We start from the raw sequence: 8489 nt of genomic DNA, 5'->3' as shown, positions 1-8489 counted from the left end.
TGTGATATGTTCTAATAAAAGCCTTAAAGTTCAAGAAAAATATGAATTCTCCAAACCTCAAAAGCTTAAGTGTCACTATGAGGAAACCAAATTTCTGAGAGCTTCAGACTGCCCAAGATAGTGAAGTTGATAGGGGGAAATCATGTCCTGAACAAACTCCAGAAATAGGTTTTGTTGTCCCCACCCCCACTCCAGATCAGAGATCTAAGATACTAAGAACTACAAATCCCATAATGTCATCATCACCAAAGGGAGGATTGCTGGGACTTCAGGGTGGAATTAAGCAGCCAGGTTTGGTATAAAACCAGACATGTGGGCCTTGAGGGGCGTCTCTTGGTTTTCTGCCAGCTCTCAGCTTGCTATTGGGGATTCCAGCTCAGCGGAACTGGCAAGATGCATTCACAAATTTATCTCCCTCTCCTTCTCCCTGAGTTATTTATTTCTTCATTTCCCCTTCTTTTGTAATTAAATCCTTTATTAACCTTTTTGTGTGACTGCAGTTGAGTACTATTATAAGTCGCTTTTAAGCACACCAGTGTCCCTTTTAAGCACGTGGGTATAGACACACAGACAGGCAACCCATTTCGTATGGGGGTTGCCCTGTAACAAAGTGACATCTTCAAAAGCCAGAAAGAGAAGAGTGTCACCACTGTCCTCTCAAGCTGTCCCTCCTGCATTGATGCCACTTGCTAATTTTTCTTCCGAGAAGAGTATGATACTTAGAACATCCATAACTAAGGGATTACAGGAACACTCAAACCATGTAAATCTTCATGTCTTGTAAACTAACTACTTGCTTTAGTTACATGAAAATGATAAGGAGAAAAGTAAAAAAATGGTGCTTAAAAAGGGTAAATTAAAAACACCCAAAGGACAAGAAAGTGGAATGGATTTTCAATAACTTTTTGAAGAAAATTGTGCTTTAAGACATGTCAGTTTTTTATACAAAAGTCAAAGAATTTGATAGGACTGAAACAGAAAAGATAAAAAACAAAGTACCTGGTACAAAAATAATCCAGAGTATTAGAATTGTTGAGACAATTTCATGTATTACGTCAATCAACAAATATTTATTGCATATTTATATGCCAGACACAAAACCAGGAGCTGCACAAAGCAATGATAATATAATAATGAACAATAAAAAGTGGCCAACTGCCCTCTTAAGGAAGATAATATTTGATATAAGCAAAAACAAGTGGCGAAGTAATACAAAGGATCGGCCATGCTATGGAGGGTATATGATGATGATGATGCCATAATTTTGTTAGGGGGAAAGGATGTCCTAAAGCTAATTCCACACAGGCTTTGTGGACTCCACCCCCACTCCATATCAAAGCCAAAAGACACTGGGAGAGACAAATCCCATCACCACCAAGGGAAGGTTGCTGGGACCTGAGGGTGGGGTTAAGCAGCCAGGTTTGGTATAAAACCAGACATGTGGGCTTTGGGGGGCTCCCTTTTTGACTCTCCACCAGCTCACAGCTCAACCAGCTCTGAGAGTGCCTTTGGGTTTCCAGGTAGGCGGATCAGGTAGGACGCATTAAAGACTTTATTTCTCTATTTTCTCCCTGAGTTGTACATTTCCTCTATTCCCTTTCCCTTGTAAATAAACCTTTTATTAACCTTTTGTGTGTGCCTGTAGTGGAGTATTAATAAGTCCCCTTTAAGTGCATGGGTGAGGACACACAACCAGTCAACCAGTTTTATATCGGGGCTGCTCCGTAACAATTTAAGGTTATCAGGTCTAGTCTACCAGCCAGGAACTGAGCACAGGCTGCAGCAGCAGCAGCAGCAGCAGCAGTAGCAGCAGCACTGAGTTGCAGTTACTAGACCACCACCGGTTGGTGTCTCAGGAAGACACAGAAGGAATATGGCTGATGCTCAAGCAAGCAAGCAAGCAAAAAAGAAGCAGATTTTTTAATATGTGCCATTCTCACTGGTGTGAGATGGTATCTCATGGTAGTTTTGATTTGCATTTCCCTGATTACAAGTGATGTTGAACATTTTTTCATATGCCTGTTGGTCATTTGCATTTCCTCTTCAGAGAAGTTTCTTTTTAGCTTCTCTGCCCATTTTTTGACAGGAGTATTTCCTTTGTTGTTGTATGGGGAATATAAAAATAAAATTTATTTAAAAAAATAAATAAACCTTAAAATAAATAGATAAATAAATAAATAAATAATATTAAATTTTTTTTTTAAAAAAAAAAGAAGCAGATTTGCTAGAGAAAGAAAAAATGGTTAATGAGAAAAAGAACAGAAATAAAGTGGGACTCCCAGGTCTTTGGAATTGTTAGGGGGAAAGGATGTTCTGAGCTAATCCCATACAGGCCTTGTGGACTCCACCCCACTCCAGACCAAAGCCATCAAGACATTGGGAAAGACAAATCCCGTCACCACCAAAGGGAAGGTGGCTGGGACCTGAGGGTGGAGTTAAGCAGCCAGGTTGGGTATAAAACCAAACACATGGGCCTTGGGGGCTCTCGCTCTGTCGCTCGCCTCCTGGCTTCACGGCTCCTGGCTCGCGGCCAGCTCTCAGAGTGCCATTTGGGATTCCAGATCTGCGGATCAGGTAGGACACATTTAAAACTTAGTCTCACATTTTTCTCCCTGAGCTGTACATTTCCTCATTTGCCCTTCCCTTGTAAATAAACCTTTTATTAACCTTTCGTGTGTGCCTGCAGTAGAGCATTGATAAGTCCTTATAAGTGCACGGGTGAGAACCCCCAGTCAGGTACCCCGTTTTGTATCGGGGCTGCCCTCTAACACAACTTTTGATGCCACAGGAGAAAGTAGTCAAGTCTGATGTATGCGCCACGTCCTCCCAGAACTCCCTGCCTCCCTCCCTCCCAGAGCTTCTTGTACAATGCAGTGGAATATTTTTATCAACTCTTTTTGCAAATGCAAGTTTTTAGTAGCTCTAGAAACATTTTTAAGGAGGAGGGAAACCCACCTCATCCATTTTTAAAGTGTAAATGCTTTTTTTTTTTAAAGAGGTGAAATCATTTGCTTTTTTTTTTTTTTTTTTTTTTGTGAAACCAAAAAACACTGGGATAGTCAATAGGGAGGTTTTGCTTGTCCTGGGTGTCTGCTTGACATTCCATAGGTGGGACGGTTTTTATTTCCTACTCAAGCTGGTGTGCGCTGTTACTGTGATTGTTGCTGCTGCTGCTCACCCCAGTAACCCTTAAACCACCACGAGTTCTTGTCCCACAGAGCCATAAAAAGGAATTTGCAGACTTTTTAGATAAGCAGAGAGAAACAAACTTTGTTCTAGAAAGTGAATTTTATTGAGAGGAAAAAGAACGAAAACAAGGACTCCCAGGCAGCGATGCCAAGGAGGAGCAAAAGATGCTGAATGGGCCTCTGTCTAGGGCATATTTAAACCTTTTTTCTCTATTTTAAAAATCTCATCATCCTCCTTGACATTGGCTCTCTCAGTGGCTCTATTTCCCTGGGCAGCTGTGTCCAGCTTTACAGCTCTTATCTTAGTCTTTCTTTCACTGCCCCTGTCAAGTTCTCTTTTTAAAATTTACCTATCTTATTAGCCTTAAACTGTACTGCCCTTGTTGTGGAAATGAATTCTAGCCTTTTGTCCAGGCAGAGGAAGAACAAGTGGTACTTGTACTTCAGGAATGGTGAGGTCAGGAGAAGCTTTATTACACATGCATGAGGTCCCAGACCTGGGTAGCCCCATAAGGTCTGAGCACCATTTAAAGACCAAGGGTTCTTTTATACACAACTGTCTCCATATCTGTTACATTGATAACATCGTTTTTCAGCAGGCACAACCATTTGCAGCAAAGACCCCGGACAAGAGAGGCAAGGCCAGGGGAAAAGATTCAGGCATTCAGGGATGGCCTTGGAGAGAGAGACCAGCTTGGCCGGCTGCCTGACCTTGTAGATAAGAGTGCTGAGGCCCTGCCTGGCCATGAATCTTGAAGGGGAAGGAGTAAGTAAGCAAACTTGTTGATTATGCCTGCATTGGAATGGTCATTGCTCCTGGGCTGGAAGTTCTGCTGGAATCTTTATTATATTCATTTGCTCAATAATATATTTTCTCATTGTGGAACCAAGCATAAGTATTCTTAGTCATTGCTTTGTCATTTTGTGTGTAACTGCCATTTTAGAATTTTAGCTTTTGCTGTCCCAGGAATGACAACTGCATTCCAGAGATAGTTTTGACAGTTTCGACCCTCATTGCACCCTCGCCCTCGGGTCACCAATGAGGGCGAATTTGCTGTAATTGGAGCTGCATCTCGGCGGGCCAGTCAGCTTAGAATTATAGCTGGGCAAAATTGGAGAACGCATCCTTGTAGCCAATGAGTAACTGCCAGCATGATTTAACCCTATAAAATACCCCTGCTTCCTTTGTTTGGGGCTCTCGATATCAGCCGCTGCATTGGCAGGTGCCGTGAGCGCGGACTCGAGTCTGTAATAAACTCCCTTTTGTGTTTGCATCGGCTGTCTTTGGGTTCTTGGAGGCTATGCTCGCTGAGCCTGCTGATCTTGGGCACAACACTCATCACCCTCATTAGCCCTCCTGGATTTCTCTGTCCTTATCTCAGAAGCTTTTATTTTTAAAGATTTATTTATGCATAAAAGAGCTGGGGTACAGGCCAGAGGTGCGGGGGGGTGAGAGGATTCACCAGAGACAGAATGGGGAACAGAACAGGCAGACTTAACAGAAATACACTGCTGAGGGGAACAGCGGGCAAGTCAGGAGAGGTCTGCTGCACCATGTAGGTAACTCCCTGACAGGGATCGACCTTTGCTGCAGTGGCTGGGGATAGCTTCATAGGTTGCGTCTTAACCCCTTGCGCCACCAAGGAGGCCCTCAGAAGCTTTTTTAACTCTCCCAAAGTTCCTGCCTGCACTGTCCCTGAAGCTGCCTAGTTAACCCTCACTTGCCCTAGGACTCACTACTGCATTAAGGCATTTAAATGGCAATTTGGGAAAACAGTTGCTCTGAAAGATGTTGCGTATAGTGTACATGATACTAAATTATGATGTAGTGGAATTTCCAAAGTAACAGCTATCAACATTTGAAGATATTGATACTTGGAATCCAATTAAGGAAAATTTGCCTTCACATTTTAAGCTGGAAAGTCATTGGAATAATTGTTTAGGAAAGAACTACAACTACATGATTTGTTTCTTTTTTTTAAGATTTCAGAACATAAAGAATTGTGCACAGATTGAAATGTCTGTGCACTGATGCTGAAAACAACCCATTAAGTCTTAAGAAAAAAGTTCTGGAAGCACAGTTAAATAATAAAATTATGCTCATCCTCACTTCCAATTACCATGTTTTAAAATTAATCATCTAACATAGTATGTTATTTATTTATATGTTTGTTATTCACACATATATTTACCACCAACCCATTAGAATGTAAAGTCCAGGAAATTTAGGTTTTTTTTTTTTTTTCATGGATTCGCTCATAACAATGGTTCATAGCTATTGTTCTCAATTTATCATCGGCTCTCAATATATGCTCAACAAATGAATTTAACAAGGGAGCATGACAAAATTTAAAACAAAATAACTTTAAAATCTAGCAACAAAATTAAAATCATAATAATATATGTATATGCCTATCAACATATGTAAACTCCACACAGAATTAAAAAGCTTAAGATCATAATGGTGTGCATATGTGGAAAGAATCTATATGTGTATTTCAAATTCTGAAACTTCAAGCATACGTTTCTCTCCCCTAGCCCACAACGTAATGCTCTTGGTACCACATTCCATCTCTTCTTAAACACTGCCTATGAGATAAAAAAATGTATTATGCAGTAATAGACAATGTTAAACATACTCAATAAAATAGCTACAAAGGCAAGACATGTGAGTTAACAAGTAATGTTTCTAATCTTTCTGATGAGTTGATCTTCATATCAGAAGTCTTAAGCAGAAGGAGAAAAACTGGGAGTTGGTAATTAGATTTTTAGGACAGCTTTAACAAAGTACCATAAAATGGGAAACTAACAACAGAAATATATTTTCTCATTTTTGGAGGCCAGAAGTCTAAAATTAAAGTTTTAACAGGTTTGGTTCCTTCTTAGATCTGTTTCCTTGGCTTAGAGATGAGCATCTTCAAGTTCACATTGCATTTTCCTATATCTTCAAATTTTCCACTTTCTGTACTTGTCTGTGCCCAAATTTTCCCATCTTATAAGGACCCCAGTCACACTGGATTAGGACCTACTCTAATAACTATTTTAATTTTATTCTCTCATAATTTCCCTATCTTCAAATAAGGTCCTGTTTGGAAGCCCAAGAGGTTACGTTTTCAACATAGGAATTTTCAGCATCACAATTCAACCCAAAACATTAAAATTACCATCTTTTGGGCATCCACTATTCTCCAGGAACTTTATACTAACTCTAAATTCATCCCCTTAGATCTTAAGGAAAAACACTTCTTAACAATAGAGATCTAAGGTTTATTACTGTGCCTGACCAACCATTACCTTCTAAATAATAATACACTTGACCTCTTTTGATATTCTGTGGTAGACCAATCACTAAAGTAAATACAGAAAACATTTCTAATAAAGTGTTAGAAATCATACTCTGAAAACTTCCTAACCACAGAACTTTCAATGGAAAATAAAAATTGGTGATAGGATTTGAGGGACTAAATTCAAGGGTGTTAAGAATCAAATTCTGAACCACAGGTTATGCTCCTCTTATATTTGTAAAATGCTCACGTTTTTATTTCTCTCAATCACATGCAGCCTGTTTTGAGACCCCATCTATTGAATTGGCAGGTCAGGCTAGGGTAGGGTACTGTGATAGAGATGACCAAAATGTAATAAATATTAAAATGTCACTGATGGAGATAACTTTCAATTTGTGTAATGCTTTGAAAATTTAAATTAATGCAAAAATGTTTATGACAAAATTTGAAATTTATATATAGACAAGATCAATATTACTGCTGGAATCATCTAAAATATGCGTTATTTCCATGATTAGAATTTTTTCATAAAGTTTTCATACCTTTCAGAAAAGTTCAGATTCTCTGTTTAGCACATACAACCTAAGTGATCTGGTCTCCCTAACATTGTCTCCCTCTGCTCAGCTCATTCTCTATGTTCCTCCTGCCAGTCTGAACTAGTTTTTAAAATGGATTGTAAGATTTCTAATTTCCCTGCCTTCAGAGTTGCTCTGTATAGGGTAAGTGGAAATTTTCAGGATTTTCCACCCTCCCACCATTGGTGTCTAAGACCCACATCTGTGTTCTTACATGTGTGCTTGATGGCAGACACTGGAGTAGAGTGTGGGCATGCATATGTGGGCACACCTGAGCTGAGAGGCTGAGCATAAAAGGGTGGCATCCCAGGGACACCAGCGACAGCAGAGAGAGCAGAGGCAACCAGACATAGCCAGAGGGCCCCCAAAAGTGAAGATTTGCCTGGGGCCAGTGGCCTGTCAGCCTCCTGCCAAACCCCCCACCCCAGACCGCAGCTCCCCCACCCCTCCGAGTACCTGGTTGCCACACTACTAATGATGTTAAAAGCTCAATAAAAGCCTGAAAAAGCCACCAAGGGCTCTAGGACTCCTCCTTTACTGGACTGTCTGGATCATAGAGAAACAGCTCAGTGCCTTGCTGGTACTGCCCTCTGCTACTTTTGCCTAAAGTTATTTCCTCCACCTGGCCTACCTAAATGATTAAACCATTCCAATTTTCTAATGCTACCTCAAGAATCACCTCTTCTGAAACACTAAATAAAAGAAACTTCAGTCTATCCATAGCTGTCCTTTTTTTTTGGATCACATTGGCACCATGGGTGTGCCCTCAATTCAGCATTTATCGTTTTATGGTATAGTAAATATAGAATCACTAAATGCTGTTTTTCCCACCAGACTGTTAGCTCCTTGAGGACAGGAACCATGTTATTTAACTTTGACTCTGGTGTCTAATGTTGTGACATATTGTAGAAGTTAAATCAGTACTTATTGACTAGATAAATTTGAGATGAAGCAGCAACTGTTATGCTTGTTCTTGCATTTAAACACTTTTCCATTAAAACACTTTAGAATAGACCATACAAATAGCACAAATGTGAATGCGCTATTTAGTGTAAATTTCAGCTATGGAGAGACAGTTTCCCTAGTAAAGAAAGCACAGATTGGAGAAGGTTCAGTTAGCACTTTATCAACAAAGCTTTCCTGCTCAGGTGTTACTATACACACTTGTTATCTGGAATTCAGTTAACATCTGGTGCCTAGCTAATTAGCCTTGTAAACATAATGGGTTTTATATTCATGAAAATAGTCTTGTTAGAGCCCTATTAGGTCTCAGATCCACTTATAGATTAGAATAACTTTTGTTTACCCAACTGTAACAATGAGGTCAGCAGATGTTGCCCCTGGACTATAAATGCTGCTTCCTGTGTTAGCATTTCATCCACAGTGGTAATTGGAGCTCCCAATGGGACAAACTGCTGGAATTTCAGAGTTTACAGAATAGG

The sequence above is a fragment of the Talpa occidentalis genome, unplaced genomic scaffold (assembly GCF_014898055.3).
Source record: "Talpa occidentalis isolate TD23 unplaced genomic scaffold, MPIMG_talOcc4v2.1 talOcc4.16, whole genome shotgun sequence".
Lineage (NCBI taxonomy): Eukaryota > Metazoa > Chordata > Mammalia > Eulipotyphla > Talpidae > Talpa > Talpa occidentalis.
Note: the sequence above shows the minus strand (reverse complement) of the source record.